Genomic DNA, 26,434 nt, shown 5'->3' on the forward strand with positions numbered 1-26,434 from the left:
TGTAGAGAAGGTTTATGTGCAACACTATTTTAACAATGAGGAGTCAAAGTTTAGGTCAGCTAATGTGTCCCGGCCACACAGGTGGCAAGCCCTGGCCCTGCCTCTGGGCTGTGGGCACATAGGACCCAGTGTGTGTCAAGTCCTCAGAGCACACACGGGGCAGGGTAAGTGCCATGGGGGCTCTCCTGCCGTCATCACCACCCTTACTGACCACTCCTCGGTTTAGTGAGAGAAAAGGATGTGGGTCTGACCCTAGTACAAGGTGTCATTTTGATGCTACACTAAAAGATTTAAAAGTGCTTGGTATTTAATAACCATCAATTACTTCTTTGGGACTTGAAAGGTCTTTTGGAGAAAGTGGCAGCTAAGCTGGGCTTGATTAAATGGATAGAATTTAAACTAGTAAGTTTACTGGAAAGTGGACAATTTAATATCAGGAAAACCTGTGTGTCCTGTAAAGGGATAAATCATTCCTGCAAAACATAAGACTCAAGTTTTCTCTGTTCTTTCGTGCCATTGCTCTTCTTTTTGTTATAACTTCCAACTGGAGTCTGAGGTTTCATGTGTGTAGGTGTAAAAGAGGGGGTAACAGGCTCTGCAGATGATTAAGGTCCAAAGGAAGCAGCATTTTTATAAATTCAGTGAAAACAGGGTCACCTGCTCCAATTAGACAAATAAAGACATGACTGTATTGGGACAGATGCCACAGAGGCACTGCGTTGTTTTGGAGCTTGAGCTCATTTCAGGAAAACAGGATGCCCACAGAGAATTCCCATTATGGCACAATGCAGGGGGCCGTGCCTGGAAGTTGAAGCCACAGAACTCAAGCTGGGGGGGCAGGGGGGAGATCCAAGTGCCTCCCCTTGACGGCTTGTCTGAAACATCAGCACAGTTTGAGGCAGGCGATCAATACAATCAAATGGCAGTTGCTTTGGCAAAGACTGTGGCTTTGAAAGGAGGAGAAGGGTGTGGAAGGTGACTGTGCAGTGAGGTTTAACGGTGCTTCAGTTTTAACTCTGAACATACGTGTGACTTTGTGTGCAGCCCTGAATTTGTAGGATCATTGATGAGATTTTTTGTTAATCTTTCACTTAAATATTGTAGCTATTACTGTCATTTGATGAGATTTCAGAGATGCATTTCCTTCTTAATTTTGATTTTACTACCTCCAATAGCCAAATATTTCAATCTCAAATCATCTCGTTTTATAATGAAAGGTAATGAGGAAAAGTTGTTCAACTGGAAAAAATTAATTTTCAAGAAGCTTCTCTGAAACGTATTTATTTTAGTAAAAAAGAAATATTTGTATGTCTGTGTATATGGATCCTATTAGATATTTTGTGTGTTGTGAAACATTGTCTGTGGTTTCACCTAAACAGCTTTAAGGATGTGCAGAGCTACATTGTTACACAGGGTTTTGCAGGTACTGGGTTGACTGGGATGAGAAGCTGCCCACCACCCTGAACGTTTGTTCAGGGGTTTGTTCACCCCCAGGACCATGATCACGACCATCTCCTTGGCATCCTCACTGTGCTCCTTAAGAATAATAATATGTTTATTATTAGAATGCACAAAAGTGTCCATGTGCTATCACTAAAAAGAAAAATTGGGTTTGCCTACAGTTCATCTAACTAAAAAGCTCTGACCCCGCGATTGGCAGCACTGGGACTGTGATCACGCATAAGACACGTGGAAGATGTGAATCCACAAATGAAATACTGGGGTTGATGTGAGGAAGGTCATTATTATTATAGTAATAAGTGCAAATGTGAAATCTGTGTCCCAAAATATAAACTAAATACAAAGCAAAGGCCAAAAGCTGGCTGAGGAAAGCCAAGCAGATTTTGTAAATCACCAAAAACGGAAAAAGAACTGGCCTGAAATTGCATTTTTAAGGAGTGAAGTGGCCAGGAGGGGGACCCACAGTACAGGAGGAGGGCTGGGGGCTGACCAGGCCCCCTGCCGCCTTCCGCAGCCCCCTCTTCCACTGAAGCTCCCCTATTCCTCAGCTCCCCAGAGCACGCAGAGGTCCACACTCCAGTCCCCCTTCCGGCCTTCTGAGTGACAGCCGTGCAGACACAGTCCGGCATATAGGATGGGAGGACCAGCGAGGGCGTGCGGGACCCCTGCTCAGCCTCCATGGGCCTGGCCCTCTGCAGCTCCCTCCGAGACAGCCCCCCAAGGGCCCTGAATGTTCTCAGGAAGCTGGGACGCACGCTGAGCCCCTGAACTTACACACGAGGAGCCTGTGGCTTAGAGAGTGAACTTAATTAAGCACATTGCCTGAGAAAAAGACCCCCGTTTCCTGGTCGCGCTGCTGAAATGAAAGTGCTTTCTCTTCCATTAACTAGAATTCAGACTTCTGGGCTAGAATTCATTTCCTGTAAGTTATTCTGAACATTCATTCCACCCCTGCATCCCAAATTCCGATCACACTTCACACAGGTCAGTGACGGGCATCATCTTGGGACCAGATGCTGGTCCAGGTGCAAGGCATCTGCTCCCGTTTGACCGTCAGCCAGCCCCAAGGAGATTGAGAGGCTGGCTCCCAGAGGAAATGACCTGCTCAAGGTGACGGCCCAAGAAGTGGGATCCTGGTTGATTGACCCCAAAAGCCAAACCTTTCTTTCCAGTCCCCTCCTTTCCCGAGCCTTTGCTTATCTTTAATGAGTCCCTAAAATGTAGGTGCCCCAAGTGGTACCCAAATGCAAAAGCCATCAGCCTCCCCGTACCTCACAAGGGACCGTCAGGAAGTCCAAGGCCGAGGTCGCGAGGGTCGGCCTGTCACTCCCTCCAGCCCCACACTGACGGCTGTCCTGGGCACACGGCGGTCACCCCTAAATGCATCTGGGAGCAGTGCAGACTGCAGGGCAATGTAGAACTGTGGTCAGGAGCGTGGGCTCAGGAGCCAGATTGGCAACTGTGATGTAATCAGATGGAGACCCGGACAGTGCTGGGCGCTAAACCTGAGGGCCAACAGAAAGGGAGGCTGGAGGAAGAGGGCACTACGAGGGGCATCAGGGTGCCGTTTGCAATAGCTGAGTGTGCACTAAGTTCTAAGGGGGCCAGTGTGAACGACCCCAGCCGGTACCTGGGGAAGCCGGTGTGCAGTGGTGTCAGGTATGCACGCCTCCAAGGAAGAGCCATGCAAGGACAGGAAGCAGCCAGGAGGGTCTTGCTCAGAAAAGGGGAGCTGGCGCTGACCTGCGCAGGGGGCACAGGGAGGGAGATCAAAGCGGATGTGGCAGCGGGAGGACAGAAGCGACGGAGCACACGCAGGATGGGGCATAGAGGCAGGAAGCCTGCAGCAGAGATGGAAACGAGGAAGCTGACTTCACTCTTGGTCTCCTGCATGGGCGCCAGCGTTTAACTCACAGATCTTAGTTAGAGTCAGGTCAGGGTGCAGATGGCTTGTCCATGACCTTCAGGGGGCAGAGTGAGACTCCTGCTGCCTGGACACTGCCCCTCAGCAGGGGCTCTTGTGTGAAAGAGGCCAACAGGCTCTGGGCCTTTGCACGCCCAGGGGGAGGGCAGGTGCAGGCACGTGAGCAGGGGCTTCCGCTGTCTCCCCAAGCCCCTGGAAGGACTGAAGAGTAGTGCTTGTTAGCAACAGGGACACGGGGGCGATGGCTGCCCTCTGTGAAGGCTGGAAGCCCAGGTAGGAACTGACCAAGCCCACCCATGGCAGGGCATGCGGGCCATGCCAGACGGGCATTGGACACTAAGGAGCCACCTCAGACCCTCAGGAGCCACCACAGGACCTCAGGAGTCCCCAGAATTATCAGGTTTGTGCCCCTGGTGGGTGAGGTGATGCTGAGCTAAACTCTGGTGAATTGGTTGAAAGGGTAAAAGATAGGTAGACACCAACTGTTCCTCCTTTTCAGCAGAAAACTTGAGGTTTGCTCTTGGGGTAAAGCAGGGGGCTCATGGGGGCAGTAGAATCAGTGGGGGCTGGACGCCCGGCGGCACCAGGAGAATGAATTTGACCCTGAGCCGGCACACTCTCCCAGCAACCTTGCAGGCAGACGCCCGGGAGAGGGTACAGCAGTCTCCCCTCTGCTGATGTGCTCTAAAAACACTGCTGCAGCCTTACTGGGCATCGGGCACAAGCAAGGACATTGGAATTTTTTTTAAGTTCATAAACTCCTCAGGGTCACTGCTCTACAAACGAGGGAACCAGTTCAGAGGAGAGATTCAGTAACTTGCCGAGGACACGCAGTGAATAAGGGTAGGAGCTGGCATCCCCACGTGTGTGCCCAGCTCCGGGGTGCAGGGCGCCCCTGCCCATGGGTCCCAGGCCTGAAGCACCACCCTCGGGACAGGGGCGGAGACTCGCTAGTGCTGCCCAGGGAGTGTGAGCACAGCCCAGGAGCCCCTCCAGAGTGAAAGGGGCCAAACCACAAGGGAAAGGAGAAAAGCCAGTTGGGGGACGTAGGAACCAAACAAGGAGAGGACGGAAACCGGTAGCTTCCGAAGCCGGAAGGGAAGGGCGCGCTCACTGCACAACACACACAGCCTTTAAAGCACGGTGGGCAGCTGACTCGAGTCACCAGGACATCACCTTGCAAGTAAAAATGTGAGTGTTGACGTGCACCTCAAAGTCACCGGAAGCAGGAGACACACAGCGAGATGGAGTGGGACCGTCCTCGGAGCAGCAAGATCCCGGGAAGAGAGGACAGGAAAGGGGGGCAAGGAGGGGCCCTGAAGGAGCTGCGGAGGCACCCTGAGGGGCACCAGGGCCCACGCCACGTCCTCGGGGAGCTGGCCGGGCGGGCGGCGGCGGGGGGCAGAAGACAACAGCGAGACCTGCAGACGTCGGAGGGGAACTGTTTCCCATCTAGGTGTTTTACTCAAACAAATGTTATGTAAATAGTTTAAAAAATTAACAAAGACCCCCCAGGATTGTTTCCTCAGGAAGCTGTGGGTTGATGTCTCCAGCCGAGGAGGAAAAGCCAGAGGCAGTGAACAGGACGGGCGACCCCAGAGGGCAGTGGCCCTGCTGGTGATGGAGGGGTCGTCCGAGCTCTTCGGAGGACCCGCGTGGCCCGGGCCCGTGGGGGCCCTTCGCTCCTGAGAAGCCATCAGCGCACCGGGCTGACACCTCCTCCGGGGCCCTGTTTCCTGGGTGGGGAGGGTCTGGGGGGAATTCGCGGGGAGCACATAGGAAAGGGTGGACGTGCGCCGACGCGGCTCTTAGTGGCAGGAGGAAACGCCAGCGGCGCAGTGCAGGGCTCAGCTGCCAGCCGCGGCTTTCTACTGTGACTCAGGAATTAATGACAATACAGTGTCCAGTGTCACGTGGGGGCAGGAAATGTAGTGGGGGCTGGGCAGGGCGCACGTGCTAGGAAGCACCATCCATTCCCCCTGGTGGGAAGGTCGTGGGTAAAGCTTCTTGATGGGAATAGTGCCCAAGTAGGGGTATATTCACTTTTTAGGGACTTGGAGGTAAATGCCAGAAGAAATGGCTCAAAGAATTGAAAGCTGTTCCTTCTGGGGAGCAGCAAACAAAGTGGGACAGTATTCGGGGGACCCTGTTTCTCACGACCGGCCATATACAGCCATGGGACCCCTGAACCATGTGCAAGTATGACTTTGATGAGAACACGTGTTAAGTTCTAAATCAACGCCTCCTGTTGCTCAGCACGGTGGGTGGCTTTAATGGCAGCCTGCCGGACCCCGAGCCGTCCGGAGGCGGCTGCTGACTGCCATCGGGTTCTGGAGGTGCAGAAGTGCTCCCCAGGACCCAGCTACCTGAGGCCCCTCCTGTGAGCGGGGGTGGGGGGTCCCCAGGACCGTGCGGATGGGCGCCCTCCTCCTGGGACGGGGCAGGCGGCTCTCAGCCTCCCCGCCCTGCCCCGTGGTGGCTCACTGCCTGCTTCCCTGGATGACCCGGTGTCCCGGATAAGGGGGTGTGCCCACGGCGCCAGTGACCCTGGGGGTTTCAGGGTTCCTGCAGGGGGTCTGTGTTAACAAAGGCACTAAGTGCAGCTGTTGAGATGTGTATTTAAAACTGGGAAAATAAATATAGTTTTTGGAACCAACAGAGTGGCCTTGAGGAGCTCCACACGGGGCTGGGGGCTGCGGGAGGCCCCGGGGCTCAGGCTCTGGGGGTGGGGGGCTGTCCCTCCCCACCCTGCCGCGGCCAGGCGGCTCCCACGTGTCCACAGGGAGCCATCAGCGAGGCCAGAGCACAAGGAAAACTGACAATAAAATAAACCTGCAGGGACCCAATGTGCCTCGGATCGTCTGGACCAGCCCTGTAGGTGACATTTGGGTCATCGGATTCCTTCTGCTGCAGATCGTCTCTGATGTATTTTTAAATGTTAAAAGAGGAAAAACATACAGTGTGAATTATAAACAGAATAGCTTTTTAGTATAAGGAAAATACAGATGAGTCCAAGATATGATGCAGTTTATAAAGAGAAGTACCTACAAATATCAGCCTGGAATATTCACTCCACCTCATCACTTAGAAACAAGTTTTTAAAAAAGCAAACCAAAGAAGGAAGGAGGGAAAATAAATAAGTTTGTTTTCCTTAAGTCCAAAATGTAAGCATTTCAAACAGGTCATTTATGTCTGCTTTTTATGATAAGATGTATTACTAAATTTCAATCTCTGTCAATATATAACATTATAATATTGCAGTTATGTTATATACTAATATATATAATGCAATTATAATCTATAACTGGTAATATCTAGTACCTATAGAATATGCACTATATAAATATACATCATATATAATAGAATCATCTAAAAACCAAACATGAAGTAATCAATCATTATTGAATTGGGGAACAAATACTGCTTTTTATTCACCACAGAACTAATTTAAAGTTACATAAAGTTACTTACATATCCTTCTTAAATGGGGAAAGTCAAAATCGATGTTTTTTCATATTATGAATATTAATAATAAAGTTAAAATGAATTTTATAATACAACCATTAATCTAGAAGTAAGTTTTTACTTAAAATCCCCCCAGTGCCATACACTGTTGGAGAGGCTGTGCATCCCCCGAGAAAGGGGACCACAGCCCAGCCTGGAGACGGGCTCAGCGCCGGCCCACAAGCCACCAGCTGACTCCCAGGGGTCTGTCGGTCAGTTCACTTTGTCCCTGGCTGAGCCATTACAGTTCACAGACTTCCTCTCAGCCCCTTTTGCTGCCTCTGTGGGTCTGCGCTGGGTGCGGGGCTGGGCGGACCACAGCTGCACCCTCAGGGGGCTCCGTGGAGTCCAGTGCTGACTAGGCCCACGCAGAGGCTGCAGTCAGGAGAAGATGGAGAGGGGCCCCAGCCCCAGGTGGGCACAGCCCCCAAGATGCTCTGGAAAATTCACCACATATTCAATGAGGATCATCAGCTTATAAACCTGAAGAACAGTGTTATTTACATGTACCTTGGATATTTCCTTTCTTTCTTTCCTTAACGGCAATGATGTGAGAGGATGAAGCGCTGTGAACAAAAACATGATTAGGAATTTTGAGAGACTTTGATGGAAACGTCACCGACCCGTTAGCTGCCGCTGCCAAGCAGCGGACCCGGCTTGCTTGCTTTCTGAGTCGGAGGCACCTGGTCAGAATATCTGTGGTGCCCACTTGGTACCCTGAGCGGGGTTAGATGCCAAGCACTGACGGTGAGCCTGTGGCACTAGGCAGTGCTACCCATGTCCATCTGCACCAGCCAGTTGGGAAGACCACTGGGGGGCGCTCAGTATGGGCGCCCATGCATGGCTGTTCTGTGCTGCTTGGGACAAAGTATAGTGTGCTTTTATAAAAGAAAATTAAACAGTCCCCCAAAAGGTAGTATCGTGCCCTTGGGGTGCCCACGCTTACAGTAGGAAGCCATGGCCCTGCTCACTTCAGGCCTCGGGATTTTGATCAGCACAGCTCTTTGCAGGAGAGCGAGGTGAATGTGTTAATGAGATCAGGTGAATTCTTGCTGCCCTTAAACACCAGATACTGCCCAATTGTCCTTGAGTTTATGAAAGCTACGGTTAAGCATATCTTGGTTTCAATTCATATTCCAGTTGAAAGTCGTAATACCTGTAGTTTTATTACTTGTATACAAATTAGCAGCTCCTCCTCATCTTCAGTCACCTTAAACGTCACAGGAATACTGACAGCACCGCACTCCAAGGAGGACAAACCCGGGTCACTGGCTGCCCACCTTGGGCAGTCTCTGGTCCCTCTGTACAGGTGGACTTCACCTGACCTGGCTTCTCACAGGCAATTATGAACATCATATGGTAATACTGTGCTTCTAGGCAGCTTGCAAATATAAGGATGATATTCTTTACTGCTATTATTATTTCCCAATGTTAGAAAAAGGACATAACTTTTACCAAATACGTTTTTGTTTATTTGTCCCATATGTGTTTGCTTAGCATCTACTGTGTGCCAGACACAGTTCTAGATTCCTGGGCTTCATAAATAAGTTCCATAGTAAATTCTCTGCCACAATGGAGTGTAGCTTTTCAGTGGAGGAAGACAGAAAATAAATGTATAAGCAAATAGATGTTCCAAAAAGGAAAGTGATTCATTGGAACTCATCAAAATTGAAACATTTGCTGTTTTAACGTATCCTGTTAAGACAATGAAAAGACAAGGAACACAGTGGGAAAAATACTTGCCAAAAACCTCATATTCCACAAAGAACCAGTGTCTAGAATATTCAATGGACTCTCAAGATTCAACAGTAAAAAAAATATGCAGTTAGAAAATGGGCAAAAGACATGGACAAACATTTCACCAGAGAAGATGCTTCCCGTCATCATGTCAAGGAAACGCACACTAGAATCTGCAAGGGGACATCGCCACACATAAACCAGAACAAAGAAAATGCCTAATTTTGATGAGGATGCGGAAAAATGGAATCACTCATTATGTTGACTGTGGGAATGTAAAATGGTGGAGCTACCACAGAAAGCAGTTCGGTAGTTTCTTTAAAAACTAAAACTAAACACAATTCCCATCCGGCCCAGCAACTCATTCACCTCAGAGAAATGGAAATTTATATTCACGTGCACATCTGTACACAAGTGTTTCCAGCAGTTTTATTCATAATAGCCCAGGACTGCCAACGACCCTGATGTCTTGCCGCAGGTGACTGATTAGAGACTGAGGTCCATCCACACCCTGAACACTCCTCAGTGATACAAAGGAGCCAGTGTTGGTGACGTAAAACATGGATCTCTGGAGAATTCGGCTGCATGGAAAAAGCCAAGCCCCAGAGCTCACAGACTGCATGGTCCCATTAGCAGAGTGTTCCGGAAAGCCAAGATTGCAGAAATGGCGACCAGAGACTTTGCCCCAGGAGGGGAAGTGGGCGTGGCTGGAAGAGGGCGGCCTGAGGCCCCTCGTGGCGATGGCTGTGGGGCCTGACAAGTGATGAAGCTGCACAGAATTAAACACATGCATGTGCACACACACATGCAACTGGGCAGTCTGACCCTGGTCAGTGGAAGGAATGAGTGCCAATATCCTGCTGATGAGAACGTCCTATGGTTCGCAAGATGGTATTTTTGGAGGACACTGGGTCAGGGTGCCTGGAGTCTGTATGTTATTTCTTACAGTTCATGTGAGTCTGCAGTTATCTCAAAACACACAAACAGAGCGGGGCTGACCAGCCACAGAGCTCCACCCGGCTGGTGTTACCGTGGTCCGCAGCTGGGCCACCTGCTGAACGCTGCATCTAAGAGCCCACGCACGCATCCAGCAAGAAGCGGCAGATGCCTTTCAGGGATGTCTAGCCTGCAATCCGCGGCCAGGGACTTTGCACCTCCACGTTGGGCCTGACGCCCAGACAGAAGCCCCTTGGGGGAGCGGCGGTGCTGCACTCTCGGATGTAACCTGGCCTCCCTCTTGTGCACGGGGGCAGCTGTGTCGTGTTTGGGGTGTGCCCCAGCTCCTGGGGGGTCACGGGAGCCAGGAAAGGACTGGGTCACCTTGTCCCGAGGAGGGGAGGCAGAGGAGCAGCCTCCACAGAAGGCTGAGAGCAGGGCAGTGCTTCCCAGGAGGACAGAGAAAGGGAGTTTCGGCCCCCTGGCTTATGAACGCGTGCGCGGAGCTGAGAGCACGTGCCCGCCGAGGCCTGCCGCTGCCCACAGAGCCCCCCTCTGCAGAGAGCCTGTCCTGCTCCTGCGTTCAGACACACCTGCGGTCAGGCCCCAGCTGCCCCTCGGGGTGAGTGCGAGAGGCCCTCATTCTTTCCCCCACTACCGTCCGTGTCCTGCCAGGACTCCCCAGAATGACGACCTCACATGGGGAACACACACGACACGCTAAGATGCCTGCATGATGGAGGCGAATTTCTAGGACTACCAGAAGAGAAAGGCATTGTGTAAATTAGTTGAATAATATTTTGCCAAAATGTGATTTTTTGACCAAGTGTTGACAATACATTAGATGTGGTGTCTTGATCACTAACAACCGATCCTATTCATGTACTTTCAGTCATTTAACCAGTCGGCTTTCTGTCGGCTCACTTAGAGGACTTGTTTAATGTGTCTGTTTGATATTCTTCGTATGGTGAGAATTAACATGCATTTTCAGAAAAACACCCTACCAAATACCATCCAAACCATTCTTGGCCAATTTAGTATCTTAGAACATATTCAAACGAACTGTGTCCACTATATAAATATAAATCTTAGATGATTATGCATAAAACCCATTTTAAACTCTGTATTTGGATGTTGCTTTACAGTTATAACAAGGAAAACTTTATTGCTTCAGACGGTGTATTTGTTTTTTAATTTGCAAATAGCACACTCTTGTAAAATCTTCTAGACGTTAAGGACCTCGGCTTGTTTTCTGTGTTTGAAAGGACAAAAATAAGCACACGCATGACAACCTGCTGCTGATGTAGACCATCTACACGCGTGCAGATGCATTAGACAGACTCCCCTAGCTCACCTCGAAATACTTCATATTGTCTGAATGCTTTTTAGCCTCAATCACAAAAATAACTCTTACACTTAGTTTTATAAGAATGTGTTTACAGTTTTGTGTTTTTACTCAATAATAATTGAGTTTTCTAAGGAGTTTTTCTGTGAGGAATCATTTATCCAGCATTAATCAGTTGGGCTATTAGGGGGGCACCTCCACCGTCTCCCCAGGAGGGTCTCATGTGTCTGGGCAGTTGGCCTGCAGATAACCACCCCACACTCTTCAAGTGCATTAAAAACAAGCAAGCCTCCCTGATAATCATATCCCTCATATAGGGTTTTGGTTCATTATGAATGTCAACTTCATCTTGCTGTCTTTTTATTCTCTTCTAGTGCGATCACATCTGGTAGAAGTGGGAAAAAATGTAGTCATTGAATCCAATCAAGTGTTTGAGTCTCTGAAATCATCTCAGCACCCCATCAAGAAGGCTCTGGTTGGTCCCACAGACATATGGCCGTCCAAGGAACCACATAAAGGTAACGGTTCTGTGTCCTACTTTAGCTTTGCATGCAGACAAATGTTTTGTTTATTCAATTTAAGCTATCTGGCTTTGAAAAGGCATAAAGATAGGTTTGTAAATGGAAGGATTTTTATTCGATAAAAACCGTAACATCTCTCAATTTCAGTAAACTCATTACAAAGGCAGAATTTATGATCTATTGCTAAATGTAGATTCCAGTAGTCCTCCTTTACCCAGTTACAACATTAACCAAAAAATAATCCCACAGCCATGTCAGTAGGTCTGCTGCCCCTTCAGCAGTTGTGCAGAAACCCCTTTGGACAGAACTTTAAAATCAGATCTCTTTTTCCACTATTAGTTCTATTTAGAGACATTTTATATTTGAGTAATTAAGCAGGTCTTTAATGAGGTCTGGTTTGCATTGCCCAAGGTCCTGATAGGTCACCTTCAATTACTGTCGACAAGCATCCCTCCTGCCACTGTGGACCTTGACAGCCATGCTTCCTGCAAAACTTCAGGCTATAACTAAGTTTCCTTTCTGAGAATTTTCTAAACGTGGTAAAATACAAATAACATGATCGACTATTTTAACCATTTTTAAGTGCAGCACTCAGGAGCATGAGGTACATTTACAAAGCTGTGTAAGCATCCCCACCGTCCCTATCCAGAACTTGTTCATCTCCAAAACTAAAGCTCTGCCCCCTTGAAGCAGTCCCCCTCATCCCTCCCTCCCTCAGCTCTGATGACTGTGGTCCATTTCTGTCCCTGGGAACCTGACTCTTCCAGGTACCTCCTGTGAGCAGAATCATACAGTATTTGTGTTTTTGTGTCTGGCTTATCTCACTGAGCATAATGTCCTCAAATTCCATCCATGTCGTAGCATGTCAGAATTTCCTGCCTTTTCAAGGCTGAATATCCCATATCCCATGCATGCATATCCCGTGTACGTACCACACTGTGTCGGTCCATGCTGCGTAGATGGACGCTCCCACCTTTGGGCTCTCCTGAATGACGCTGCTGTGAACACGGGTTGTAAATGGCTGTTTGAGACCTGCTTTCAATTCTGCTGGGTATATGCCCAGGAGTGGAATTGCTGGATCACATGGTGATTACATTTTTGTTTTTTTAAGGAGCCACCATACTGTTTTCTATAGTGGCTGTGCAATTTTACATTTCCCCCCAACACTTGCTCTTTTTTGTGTTCAGGGGTTTTGTTTCCTTTTAGCAGTAGCCATCCTGAGTGTGAGGTGGCAGCTCATTGTAGTTCTGCTCTGCGTTTCCTTAGTGATCGATGATGTTGAGCATCTTTTCATGTGCCAAGTGGCCGTTTATATGTTCCTTCTGGTGCCTGTGTTTTGGGGTCCTATCCAAGAAATCACTGTCAACTCCAATGTCGTGAAGTTTTTCCTCTGTATATTCTAAGAGTTTGATTGTTTTAGCTCTTATGTTCAGATCTTTGTTCTTTTGGGAGTTAGTTTTTCTGGATGGCTTAAGTTAAGAATCTCACAACAGTCTTTTGCATGTGGAAATCTAGTTTTCCCAGCACCACTTGTTGAAAACCTCTCCTTTCCCCACTGAATAGTCTTGGCACCCTTGTTAGATAGTCTGACCATGTGTGGGAGGGTTTATTTCTGGGCTCACTGTTCTATCCCCTTTTTATCTGTCTTTATGCCAGTACCACTCTGTTTTGATTACTGTAGCTTTGAAGTAAGTTTTGAAATAAGGCATTATAAAACCTCCAATTTGTTCTTTTTCAAGCTTGTTTTGGCTGTTTGAGGGTCCCTTGAGATTCCATATGAATTTTAAGGTGGACCTTTCTATCCCTGCATAAATGACAATGAGACTTTGATAGGGATTGTACTGAATCTGTAGGTCAAATACATAGATAAGCTTCTTAATAAGACAAAAATAAAGGTTTTCATACTGTATAGCAGTGAATTTCCATGTCAGTTTGAGCATGTACCATTGCCTTAAAAATTCTCTCTTTCAGTTTGATAGCGAATTCATATTTTATTATTAGCTTTTTCTGAGCCTGGTCTGGTCTTGTGAACAATAAGCAATTGTATAAAAATGTAAAGTTCTACCAAATCTGTGCTGAGGACAAAGATACAGTTTCTGTTTAATTTCTTACAATGCAGAATTTTAAAGGGTGTTATTCTCTGGCTGTAATTCCTTAGTAGAAAGCCACGCATGTCGTGGACTGTTGCACATAACCTCTGCCCTCAAAGCTTATCTGGCATTCAGTTCTTCATTTATAACAAGAGACAAAAAGATACAAAAACTTGGATATTGTGGGGCACCACCGAAGGCCACCGCTGCTGTCAGTGTGGAGGGGCAGAGGGTGTCTGAGTGTGTGATGAGTCACCCTCTGCGTCATGTTTGATGTAATGAACCCCACCCATGACTGAGCCCTGCAGTGAATGCCTCCCAAACTCGGGGCGTCTGAGTGTTTACTCTCCCCACTGTGCCGGGGTGACTAGAGAACGAAGTGACTATTCTAAGTGACATAATGAATAAGCAGCCAAGACTGTACCTGGACCAGATGTACAAAGAGATAGGAAGGAACTTCATGAGAGATCCAGATCTTACACAAATAACTAATCCTGAGACCCAAACTCAAATTTCAATCATTAATCCAAGTCTCCTTCCAAGCCAAATAAAAGTGCTTGAAAGTTAGCATCAGAACAGCATACGACAAAGAATTTCTCAAAGAGCAGGCTTTGTGTACAACATCCCTTTACTGTCACCAAGGAATAAAAGTGTATTAATCAGTTTTTCATCACTGTCTCATTCTCTCAGCACTGCTGAGTACCAATTTTGTGCCAGGAACTCTTAGTGTCTGGAGGTATAAAAATGAACGAGGCACAGTCATTGTCTTCAAAGGGTCACAAACCGAACAGACACAGGCACGGTGAGGATGCGCAGCCAGCCCACGTCCTTGTGGAGGCGCTTCAGTGCCTGGTCTCTGTATTCCAGAGCTGAGCAATTCCCGGTGCCTGTGAAGGGCTCCGCCCCTTCCCACTGAACCAGCAGAGGACTGAGTGAGGCAGTTCAGGAGGACACAGGGTACGTCCTTGCTCTGGTGGGAGAGGTCAGTGATGTCTGCAGAGAGGGTGACCCCAAAGTGGGCCTTGAAAGATTAGTTCACAGGATGGATGCATCTGAGAATGACCTGTTATATAGGAGAAAAATACAGACCCAGAGGTGGGATCAAGGCACAGATACGGGTACATCACTTGGCAGTATAGCTGTATGTGTTAGCACAAGGGACTGGATGTCTGGTGGGCTGTAAGTCCATCTGGCAGGTGTTTGTAAACCGAGCGTGTGTGCTGTGTGATTTCTGTGGCCGTCGGCAAGAGGCTGTCACATGGTGCTCCCTCCTACCCTTTCAAACAGGGTGGTCTGCTCTAGGGACTTGCGCACCTGCTCTCAATCCCAGAAACGCATTACTGACTGCCTTGTCTCGCCTGCCCACCACTCCGCCCACCGCCAATGCCCAAAGTTACCGTGTTCAGCTGTCCGGGCGCCCGTCCAGCTGCTCTGTGCAGTTGCTTGGACTACAGACTCCCCTCTTTTGCAGATCCTGCTCTTTAGATCACAGGTCTGTCAGAAACACTCGGGTGGAGGGTGCGTGACACCACCACCCCTGCAGAGTGAGCCCCCTGCACACGTGTGAGCTGCCCACCCTGCACGCGCCATCTTCCCTGGCCCCGGCAGCTAGATTCCCGTAGCCTCTGCAGGCGGGAGGATTTGGGGTCGCTCTGACAGGAGAAGTGGTAGTGCCAAAAAACAAGATCTAGATTTAGGACATTTTTCACCTAGTGTGTCCCAATTAGCCGCTGTGACTGCTCAGCCAGGACACCTGTGGTGTCTTTGCAGCTCTAGGAAATCCAATTTCCTCCAAACTGGAGCCAAAGAGAAAATCACGCTCTGCATCCAATTTCCATGCTAAAGACTTTACTTAAAATAAAATCAATATCTGTTTCCCCCAAAAACATCTTGAATTGTATCCTGAATGGTGATTATTTTAAAGAAAAGCATATCGTCCTTCCAGAAGGAGGAATCTGCTGAAATAGTTCCAACTTGGTAAATCTGTGTTCTTTGACCCTTTTAGGTGCATTTATTTAAAACATCTAACAATCACTGGTGGGTTTTGTCCTAGCACTGCCGCTATACGTCTGTATGCCTTGGGGCACATCCCTTCAAAGTCTTAGTTTCTTTTTCTGTAAAATAGGGGTGAGGATCACATGAGGCGGATCACATGGTTATGATGTAAACCACAAATGATGATAATATCAGATGAATACTGACTATCACCCACATGCCAAGCTTGCTTCTCAAAGTCCCACTCAACACCTCCCACCTCATCCTCAAAACACCCTACGGACTTGTTACTATTCTCATCCATAATTTATATCAGAGGACACCAGTGGACAGAAAAGTTAATTAATTTGTCCAACATTAAGTAAGTAAATGGCACAGATGGGATTCAAGCCTAGGCACGCATTTCACTTTCCAGCCGATGTCATCACCTCCTGGCAAACACCTTGGCCACATCTCCAAAGAGCTACGCAGACATTACACGTTATTTTTCTTGTATGTATTCCACACATACTTACAGTATATGTCATTTGTGTGCATATGCATGTGTGTACACACCAGGAATTTGTAGGACTGCTAGGTCACCGCCCCAGGGTGCTGTTGGACTGCTGACATGGTGTAGTTTGGCGTTGATGGTCTCAAATGCGCCTCCCTAGGAAACAACCACATGATCTGTCTCCTTTGCCACGGCCACCCCTAACTCGTGGCCTGCTTTCTGATTGTTTCATAGTGATCCATTCAGAGTGCTTAACAGTAATTTTTAAGCCTTTGTTACTCCCCATTTTAAATATATTTATTAGAGGTGATGTTATCAAATACTATGAGTAGTCAAAAATAAATAAAGGTTGTGAGCTTCGATTTTTCTGGAGTTTAGATTAGCAAATAGTAGAAATGTCTGTTTCTCATGACCTGTATCAAAGTCACGGACTCGTGCTCCTTTGGAAGGCAGGATACAAGCTGCTAATCCTGGCTTCCTACCCAGTGTGACGGGGGCAGCAAATCAGGGCATTTCGTTCCACCCCACAGAGAACAGCCTCCTTCAGTCCGAGGGCATTTGGCTGAAGCACAGTTGGGAAGTCAGTGAGGGCGTTCGGGATGGTAGGTCCCCGGGGACTTGGGTCTGGGGCAGCACATGCCACCCGGGACCTCAGGCAGGCGCTCCGAGGATGAGACCCCCAAGCAGCTGCTCTGTGTGCCCAGGCAGGCTGGCTGTGAGGGCCGCCCTCATGCACACGCTCCTGGCTCATCGCGGGGGCTACGACATGGGGTCCCCTGCACCCACAGGTCCACCAGGGTTTGCCATGCGTGAGTCAGTGCCCGCCCCTGGCACAGGCCAGGGACCTTCCACTACCCAAGCAGTCAAGCTGGCACGGCCACCCCAGCCCTCCATCAGATCTGGCCTCACCAGATCAGTTTTATAAGCGAGGGGGCAGTTATTTGGAACCTCAGACTATGTATCTTAAATGCCTCAAATCAAAAAGTCGACCTGCCCGTGGAAAGGCTGTGTGCCGTGCTCAGCTTGGGGCTGTGGCCATGTGCTCCACCCTTAAAATCTCCGGTCCCATGCACTTGATGCTGGACTCCAACACCCCACCCCATAGCAGGGACCTTTGCAAATTCTCTGTGGAGGCTACAAATATAACTGCTAAAAACCCATGACTGGGAAGAAAGTGGTGCCCTTGCTGGGAGGAGATCTTGTGGCACAATCTAGATGCTGACTCTGCTTCCTGTTTGCATATTTCCTCCTTAATGATAGTTTTCGTCCTTCCCTTGCATCTTAATTTTTGTTTGACAAAAAGATTGTGCACCATCTTATTAATAAGGATGTACCATTATTAGTGTGTTTGGAGAACCACATTCTGTTAAATAACTAGTAACATCTTCCATTTAGCTTTTTATAATTAAACCTCTTTGTCTGCTAATGTCACAGCTCCTTCCATATGGAGTTAGTTGAAATTTTGTCATCATCAAAAAGTAGTATGTTGAGCTCTTCAAAATTTCCTCCCAAACGATGGAAACCTGTAACTCAATTCAATATCCTAAGCCTTGTGCAATACATCTGCCAAAGAATACTATAATTTAGTGATGTATACTCCTCCTCACTCCTGGAAAATTTTCATTTAGCCACATTGCAAAGGAGGTTCTAGAAAGGCTATTGGAGACACATTTTCTTCTTTTTGTGAGGAAATACAATCATCCTCAAATGTGTTATTTTCATCACCCTTGTGGACATACCTAATTCAACCACAATAACCATCAGGTCAGCCCTGTTTCATGGGTCGCTTTCATGAATCACTTAAATCCCATGTGAAATTCATGGGTGGAAATTAAGAGATGTTCGCCAAAGCATGAAGACTGACATGGCCTCGGAAGGGCTGTGAAATTTAAACATAGGTACTAGAGAAGCCAAATGAATACACTATCCCTAATCAAAATCACCTTCAAATTACGGAAATCTAGTGCATGCATTTAGTGTTGCATTGATAACAAAACATTGTAAGAAACAACCTCATTAGAATAGAGCAGAAACAGGTAGTGACGTGTTCACAAGTTAAATTTAACAAAAAATATAAACTCAAAGTGGTCTAAGCATATGAGGGGGGTATTTCGGAGACGATCCATGGTGCTTTCACATTGCCCGTATGCGGGTTTGGGTTGAGTTAGCACGTCAGCACTGGTTGTTCACCTCTCAGCAGCAATAATCAAACGGCAGGCAGCGAGGTGTTGGGGACTGAGTGACAGAAGGTTACTGGCAATATCAAGAAAGCCTGTAAGGAACGCTCCTTACATGTCGGTGATTCCTTCTAGGTCTTAGTGCTTGCACGAGCCCGGGGTGCTCACAGAGACACAGTGTGATGGCGCCGAGTGAACGAGGCCCCTGCAGGGATGCAGCCCAGCCCAGCCCCTGGCCTCCGTGACCCGCTCCACCTCCCGGGTTGGCAGTTGGCTCTCTGCCTGCTGGGTTTCCTTTCCTGCAGGTCAGGAGGCACCTCGGTGTGTCTACCTTTGAGGGCCATGGGAAGGATCAAATGAATCCAACCGCATTTGCCGCAGGTCAGCATTTCAGGGGAGGTGGCTATTCTGATTATCTACATTGTAGACTCGTTTGTAAGGCAGGATTTGGGAAACAACTATTCATCCACAAGAGGCTGGTTAAATGACTTGCGTTGTATTGTGCTGTAGTCCTACAACAGGACACTGTGAATTCCGTTTTGAATGAGGAGCTTCTGCGAGCCCATCCCTGACATACACTGGGAAATGAAGGACTGCAGGGCGCAAAACCTTGCATGCCACATTACCATCTGAATATTTTAAGAGCGTGGTTAGGCGCAGATGCTTGTCAGTATAGCAGGTGTCAGGGGAAGGACGGACCAGGTGACCCCAGAAGGAAATAATTAGGCCGCTGGGGAGGAGAATTTCATTCTGTGATACGCCTTTTGGTACCTTCTGATGCTGTCTTCCTCTTTACAATTATTTATGCTTACGTTCACCGAATACACACGGAGGGGCCATGCGCAAGCTGGCGCACGGAGCCCGCAAAGGGTCCCGAGGAGACCCGAGGTGGCTGCAGCCCCCAGGGAGCCGGCTCCGCAGCAGGCTGGGCATGCTCCACGGGAGGGAGAGGGAGCACCCGGGCGGTTCACGGGAAAGGAGCGGCAGGGTAGAATCCACGCCCAGCTCAGGCTGAGGCCTGGCTCTTGAAGGGCAAAGCTCTCCAGGAGAACCAACATGTCTGTAAATCCGAGTCGGTGGTACAGGCAGCATGTCCACCAGTCAGTCAGAGCACTGGGGCAGAGAACGAGGCCCTGTCTGCCAGGAGGCAATGCGTCCAATTCCGGTGCTCCCCAGTGTGACCCCATGGGCAGGAGACAGGCAAAGTGGGGGGGCTGGCTGCTGGGAACCCATTCAAAATGCTCTGCCTGCTCTCCCACGAAGTGCGGAGCTGTGAGGGGAGGGGGGACGGGGATCCCATCCACGTGATACGGGCTTACTCGTATTTTTCCAGTACTGTACATCACGCGCTGGTGGGTGGGCGAGTGCGGCGCTCTGAATTATTCAGGGCCGTGCAGAACCGCGTCTGCCCTGCATCGCTCTGCGGGGCCCTCTCCACGGCGCTCCAGGCCTGGCTCCGGGCCTGAGGTGGAGGGCCCGCTGCCTCAGCACCCCGGGGAGGGCAGGCAGAACCCACCGCAGCTGCCCCGTCTGCCTGCGAGAGGCCTGCCCCAGAAACCAGAGTGCCTGCGCATGATGGATGGGGCCCGGCCACCCGCCGTTTCATGGGAGAGTCACACATACGACTCTCATTAGTGCTAATGGGGGCTTCTTGCATAAATCTTACATGCAGGCAGATAAGAAAAACGCCAGTTCTCTTTTCTCCTTTATTGGTTCTCTTGCTCAGGGCTCTGCTCCCCCACTGTGGGGCTGGCACTGGTGTGTGGCCCGTGTCTTGCACTTGCACGGCTGGCACTCCTCATTTACATGGAAATGGACCCTGAACAGGGCTCTGAACTCACACGTTTGCACATCTCCCGCTTGAGCGTCATCCTTGTGAGGACAGACACCCAATTAGTGCAACCAGCCCACGTTTCCATGTGTCCACGGTACCTGCTGTGAATGTCATTCTGTTCCGTGATGATGGGGCTCGTACCCCAAAATAGATGCAGGGGCAGCAGGGCAGGAGCACAGAGTCCTCCCGGTGAGCTGAATCATTTTTAAGTGACTGGAGATGCCAACCCTTTTAAAGTGCTGGCCCGCGTACGGAGCTCGGATTGGGCCTGGGGAGGAGGGCAGGGGTGGCCCTTGTCATTCAGTCCTTATCCTGTCCTTCAGGTCCTTTGAATGTGGGTCCTTTTATAATTCAAGGAGGGCATGTGCAGCAGGACTACAGGGCATTTGAAGTGCTCACCATGGGCTTAATTTCACCCTTTATCTAAATGAGAGGATGGCGATTTTCAAAGCCTGCGGATACGTTTTTGCTGTTATGTATTTTGAAGGTACGCCATTTGCCCAGCACGCTGAGCTGCTCTCAGAGCCTTGGAGAACCTGTCGGGGGCTAGAAGGTGGTGGGAGCCTTTAACATGATGTACGTGCACCATATTTGTATTTAAACATGTGCACATGTGGCTGCTGATAAACGCTTACCATGATAAGTTCGGGAACACCTGGTTTTGATGGAGGGCATGAATGCAGTGTTTCATGATATAAAGACCTTTTCATTGTAACTTAAGCTGGATGACGGTTTATGGCTGATATTAACGGTAGATATTGCCGGTACATATGTTCATATGTATATGGGTGACATGGCAATGTGTAAGTTCCCATACCTGAGTAAGACGGAGTAATAGATGCATGCACATTAATGGAAAAAAGAGATAACAGAACATTAATCTTTTCTTTCATCTAGGACACCAGTACTCCAGTTAGTTAACAATGGTAGAAAGATCTCTCTCTGGGCTTTTTTCTTCATTAATGCTTTTCCTAGGGGAAAAAATTTCTGTTTGATGGAATCAGTCTCTGTTAACCAAAATGATAAAACTGTATCTTACTCTCTAATCAGTCAAATTGTCCTTCTGTCCAGCTTGGCCTTATAGACACTATTTTTGGTTGGCATTCACTCTGATCTCTGCCTGGAGGGCTGGTGTATCTGTGTTTCCACATGCAAGTTTCACCCGCTCAGCCTACTGGCTGAACACCTAGGAAGTGACAGGCATGGTTCTAGATGCTGCTGACAGACAGAGCTCTCCCCAAGCTCACCTTCCAGGACAGTGCATGACGAAGGACAGAGAATGACCCCGGAGGGAGAGAGGCCGGCCCCAGCCCCCACGACGCAGGGATGGAGGGGTCTGCGAGCCTCTCACCAGGAACAGGGACAGGCCACTCAGTTACTTTACCAAAGGTGCAGATGCTGCATAGAAGGTGAAGAGAGAAAATGACACACACTGGTTAGAGGGTCACTAACACCAGACAGATGTGGCATGGGAACTGGGAGGCTGCCTTCTGAACACATGTGTCTCCTTGACAAAATAGGGGCAAGGTCAGCCATGGAGAGTGGGGGGGGATGGCACAGGGTGTGCTGGAGAGGAGGTGTGGCGTCGCGAAGCGGGAGGGAACTGGGGCCTTGCACTGAGGCAGCTCAGGGTCCGCCTGAGCCACATCCGCCCTGGAGGATCAGACTGCAGCTGAGCATTCCTCAGTCACGCCCGTGGAGGGTGCCGGCAGAGCACGCTGAGGACCAGGATGTCCCAGGGCACCCTGGGCAGACAGAGGCCAGGCAACTTAGGGTCAGGAGAAGCAGTGTGTCCTCAGGGGCCCTCTGATGTCTGTGTGCAGGGGGGCAGGGGCGACCAAGGAAGAAATGGCAGGTCAGTAGCTCACACGCTCGCCCTTGTGTGGCTGCGCAGGGGGCTACTGGGCCTCAGGAACCAGAGAGAAAGCTGGAGGCACGAGGAGGAAGCCAGCGTGGGCATTTGGTCAGGAGGGTGAGCTGGGCAGCTGGCTGACACAGGAGCAGGAGGCCAGGGTTTGGAAAGGACCAGGGTCATGAGCACGGAGTCGGGCCAGATGTCACCTCGTGGTTTGGAGATGACATAGCCTTGAGCCAGAGTGAAAATCTGCACAGAGTCGGGTGAGGCCCCTGGGCTCTGGCAACATCAGGGGGTCCCCCTGAGCCTTGGATGGGCTGAGACTCGAGGCCGCATGCTTCAGAGAGGTGGAAAGGCGTGGCCGGGAGCCGGGCATGGATCCCATCAGGCTTCCCTTAGGGAAGGTCCCACAGAGGTGCCGACCCAGGGACGCTGGAGCCCTGTGCTTTGTTCCTGCCGGGGGCGACCGTCAGTAAGAAAATAATAAGTGATTTCGTGGGATCCCTGCTGTGATGTGGCATTAATTGAAGGAACTCTCTAGAGTGGGTTCCTCAGAAGACAAATGGGTCTGTGCGGCCCAATGTGATAGATGCTGCCTTGGGACTTCCAGCACAGGAACCATTTAATTGCTAATAAAACATAATCTGCCTCATATAGGTCATTCCAAAGTGTTTGGCTTTTAAGCGTTCTAGTTGACACAGAGTTGCAGTGCTATGTCTTAAAAACAAGTCACAAATAGGATCTTCTCTAAAGGCAGGTTATTTGGTGAGAGAGCAGAGGGTCAGAGAGAAGCTGCATAGAGCATCCTCAGGAGAATCTAAACACCTGTCCTGTGCCATGTCACTCAAAGGAGGAAATTTCCTGCAGTCAGAATCTTTGAGTTCGAGGGACCATACAGGATGGTTAACCATGAAGGTGTTGTTAGGAAGGGTTCTGGCTAGACTGAGCTGCAGATGCCTCACTTCAGAACTGTCTGCTTCAGCTGCAAGCTGCAGGTATGAGGAGCCCAGCTTTCTTCCAGGGAATCCTGGGGAAGACACAGGGCTGCCTCCCTGTGCCCACGGTCAGCAGATGGAGGTCCGCAGTGCGGGGTGGCAGCTACACTTTGGCCTCGTGTGGCAGGGGTGACCCACCGATAAATACTCTGCCTAAGTGCAAGGAGCTGTGTCCAGGAAATGTGGTAAAAGACAAACAATATCTTTGTACAACTGCAGGTAATCAACTTACAAATGATTCTGATTCAACTTACAGCGGGCTGGGCAGTGCTTCTGGGCAGAGCTCCGAGTGGGCCAGGGCAGGTCCCTGCCTCTGAGAGCCTGGCAGGTGTGCTTGCCCCCAGGAAGGCAGCTGTGCTAGGTTTGCAGGGACCCCTGACAAAACCTGAATGGGGCACTTCCCCGTCTTCATCAGCTTCCATTAACAGTAAATATGCAACACATAACTTAACCCCTAGTTTTCTCCAAAGTCTAATTTAATTAAAAAGGTCACATTACCAGCAACAGTATTATTAATGCACCAGTAATATGCCTTTGTGTTCACCGACTTTGTGAAATTTTTGCAGGATAAGACCTCAGGTGGCTTGCATGTTTGGGAAGTATAGTTTCACATGCAAACATGTCTTTCCAGAGAAGGCACCACGATTGGAATCATTCTTTGTCACAACCTTGCTTGTTTCTCTTTAGTCTTATTTGATTATTCCCATTTTTTTTCCCCTTTCTAAGCACATTAGCTACTGTAGCAATGCTCTGGAATAGTGATTTCATAAGTGCAATATAAATTAGCTAATCATTGAGAGGTTTTTTTTACCTGAAATCAATAGAATAATAAATGAAATAGAAGATATCTCTATCTCATAGGAAATACTCTTACTTCAGAGTTGCAAATAACTGCCTGTGAGTAGGTAGCCCCCCAAAATGATCTACTCTTTAGAAATCTACAGAAAAGTAAGTTTCAAGATTTTTCCCAAAATTGCCATCACCCTTTCTAATTCTGTCTGGAAAGAGGCCAAGTGACTTTATAGGATGTGATTCAAGTCCTCAGAACTTGAGTATATGGACAACGAAGTGCCTTCACGAGTAGTTTTCCTGCCTGAGTGCACGCAGGGCAAGTGATGACAGACAGTCACCTGAGGGGCAGGGGGACGTCCGGGAGTTTCACCACGTCAGTGCCTGCACTGGACATGCTGATTAAGGGAAGATGGGTGCTCGTGGACCCACGGTGTGGAGGGTCCCCTGTACCACTTCACCTCGGCCCTGCTCCTTCCAGTCCCACCCCACCACCCAGGGAACATAGGATGGGCGAGTCTCATGTACCTGAACTCACAGGTACACATGGACATCACTCACCAGGCTCCAAGGTACACAGTTCAAGCACTAAGAACAGAAGCTGTGCAGCCATTGGGCCGCTGAACCGCAAACACATAGCCGAATGAGGCAGATGGACCCCAGAGCAGGATAAGCGAAGTGAGGGGGTGACCCCCACACCTGGCGCCAGGCGTGTCTGCTCCCTGCGGACAGGCTCTGAATGGAGGGCTCTGCACACAAGCTCACCACCCCTTTGTTTACCTGGCGCACACATTTACACACATGCACACGCATGCACGCGCTCCTAGGCCTGCTCTTCAGCCGGCTGTCATGCGTGCTCTCCGTGTCTGTGTCCTCACGCCCGCTCAGAGCGAACAGAAGGGCCCAGCACGCTGCGAGGCTGGACTCGGCACCCTGGCCCTCCCGGGCCGCATGGGAGCACGTCAGCCTCTCGCTGAGTCTTGTGGATGGAATTCCGATGGCGGAGGGCCTCTTCCGGCCCAAGTGCTGCCCTCTCCGTGTCAGTGTGTCCTGTTCATCCTCAGCTCGCCTTTCCCCATGCAAAGATCCGACTTTGAGCCTTCCTTCAGATAGTTAAGTTTCCATTTTCTAACAGGAAATGGAGGTCCTGGCTAATTGACTGTTGTATGTGATAGTTCATCCACAGAACATGTACGGGTCACATACAGAATCTTCCTGAAGTAGTTCTAATATGGTGAGGCCCAAATGCTGCAGTAGATGGGAGAGGCGTGAACCAGAGGTGCCCCACTGTGATGCTCACTAGCCTCGGGGGAGACCCAGCAGGGAAACGTTCCTGCACAAGTGTTTGCCAGCTGCCTTCTGTGTGCCAGCTGCTGTTCGAGGCCCTGGGCACGAACGGAATCATGTGACTCCGAGCACGGTGCCGGTGTGCCACGTCTGCACGGGCAGGAGACTCGTGCGTGCCTGGCACTGCAGTTCTGCGACAGGGCCATCGTGGAGAGCATCCCTGCCATGGGCGAGAATGGCTCCCAGGCAAAGGTGGAAACAGACACTGAGCATCAGGCTCAAGGAGGGGTTAGTTAAGGGAAGCGTGGAGGGAGGTGCCCCGAGTGGGGAGAGCAAGCGAGGCACAGAGGCAACTGGAGTGTGGAGGCCGTGTCCTGGGGAAGAGGGTTTGCAGCAGAGATCAGGGGCTTATCGCAAACCAGCCTGCGGACATGGAAGGAGTTCGGAGCCACTGGAACACGTTAAAACAGACAGGCAGCATGGTCTTGCTTGTGGCTGATGACCCCAGCTTGGAAAATGGGCTTGAAGGAGACGGATTTGGTGGTTAGAAAAATTATGATGTGCCTACGGAATGCAGAGAAATCAATATGGCCCCCGACAAAGAGTGGCAGGCAGAAGATAGAAACGGGTGCATGGAGAGACACCGGAGAGCGGGCACTGCCAGGCCACTGTGGAGCCCCGGAAGCAGGTGGCCATGAGGGCAAGGGGCTGGGGAGGGGTGACATGAGACAGGGGAGGCAGGAAGGAGCCCCTCGCCAGAGCCTAGCCAGCACAGAAGGGGTTTGAAGTTCAAGCCCCGTGGAAACCGCCAGAGCCTGCCAGGAGCACATTCACACCTTGAATTTGGGGTGAGCAGGTGGAGATGTGGTTGCTGCGGGCTGGAAGGGCAGTGGAGCCCGGAAGAAGGCGGCTTCGTCGATCCAGGAGAGATGATGTAGCTCAGCCTGAAGTGACTGTACCAATCAAGAGGAAATGGTCCGAGCTGAATCCTGGAGATAAATCACGGAGACTCGGTGCGGGACTTGAGAACAAGGGAGAGGCCAGGGAGGGCCCTAGGTGTGTGATGTGCACGACTGGGTGGGTAGGTCTGCCATGGGCACAGAGGCAGGAGGTGGAGTGTGGGTGGAAGCCGACAGGTCCGCCCTGGCCTACTAAGCGCTGGGGATTTATGGGAGTGCCAGGTGGGCGGAACGTGCCGTTCAGAATTCATGTGAATATCTGAGCTGCGCTGATACTGGCGTTTTATTCTGGGCTGGTCTCCTCTGTGGTTCGTGTGACTTTCAGAAACCACAGTGAGAGTACCGAACCATCTAATCCTTCTGCTGTCACTGGACAAGGGTCTTCTGCCCAACGCATTGTAAGCCAAACACAGGACACTGGCTTTTGCAAAAGGAAAAGACTTGATTGCCAAGCCAGCAGCAAGGACACAGGAGGCAAAGCTCCACTCCACCTCTTCAAACTCAGAGGGAGTGCAGAACGTACATGGAAGGT

At 49.8% G+C, this 26,434-nt stretch overlaps 1 protein-coding gene across 13 annotated transcripts in view; it reads left to right on the top strand.

Moving 5' to 3' along the window:
* Window positions 1-26,434, top strand: part of MYT1L (myelin transcription factor 1 like) — a 385,352-nt gene that overhangs the window by 198,210 nt on the left and 160,708 nt on the right. For all 13 annotated transcript variants that reach the window (XM_057497485.1, XM_036881769.2, XM_036881779.2 and 10 more), the window contains exon 4: window positions 11,282-11,425. The gene's annotated coding sequence lies outside the window, so the exon portion shown is untranslated. The remainder of the gene's footprint in view (window positions 1-11,281; window positions 11,426-26,434) is intronic.

This window comes from Manis pentadactyla, chromosome 2, assembly GCF_030020395.1.
Source record: "Manis pentadactyla isolate mManPen7 chromosome 2, mManPen7.hap1, whole genome shotgun sequence".
Taxonomy (NCBI): Eukaryota; Metazoa; Chordata; class Mammalia; order Pholidota; family Manidae; genus Manis; species Manis pentadactyla.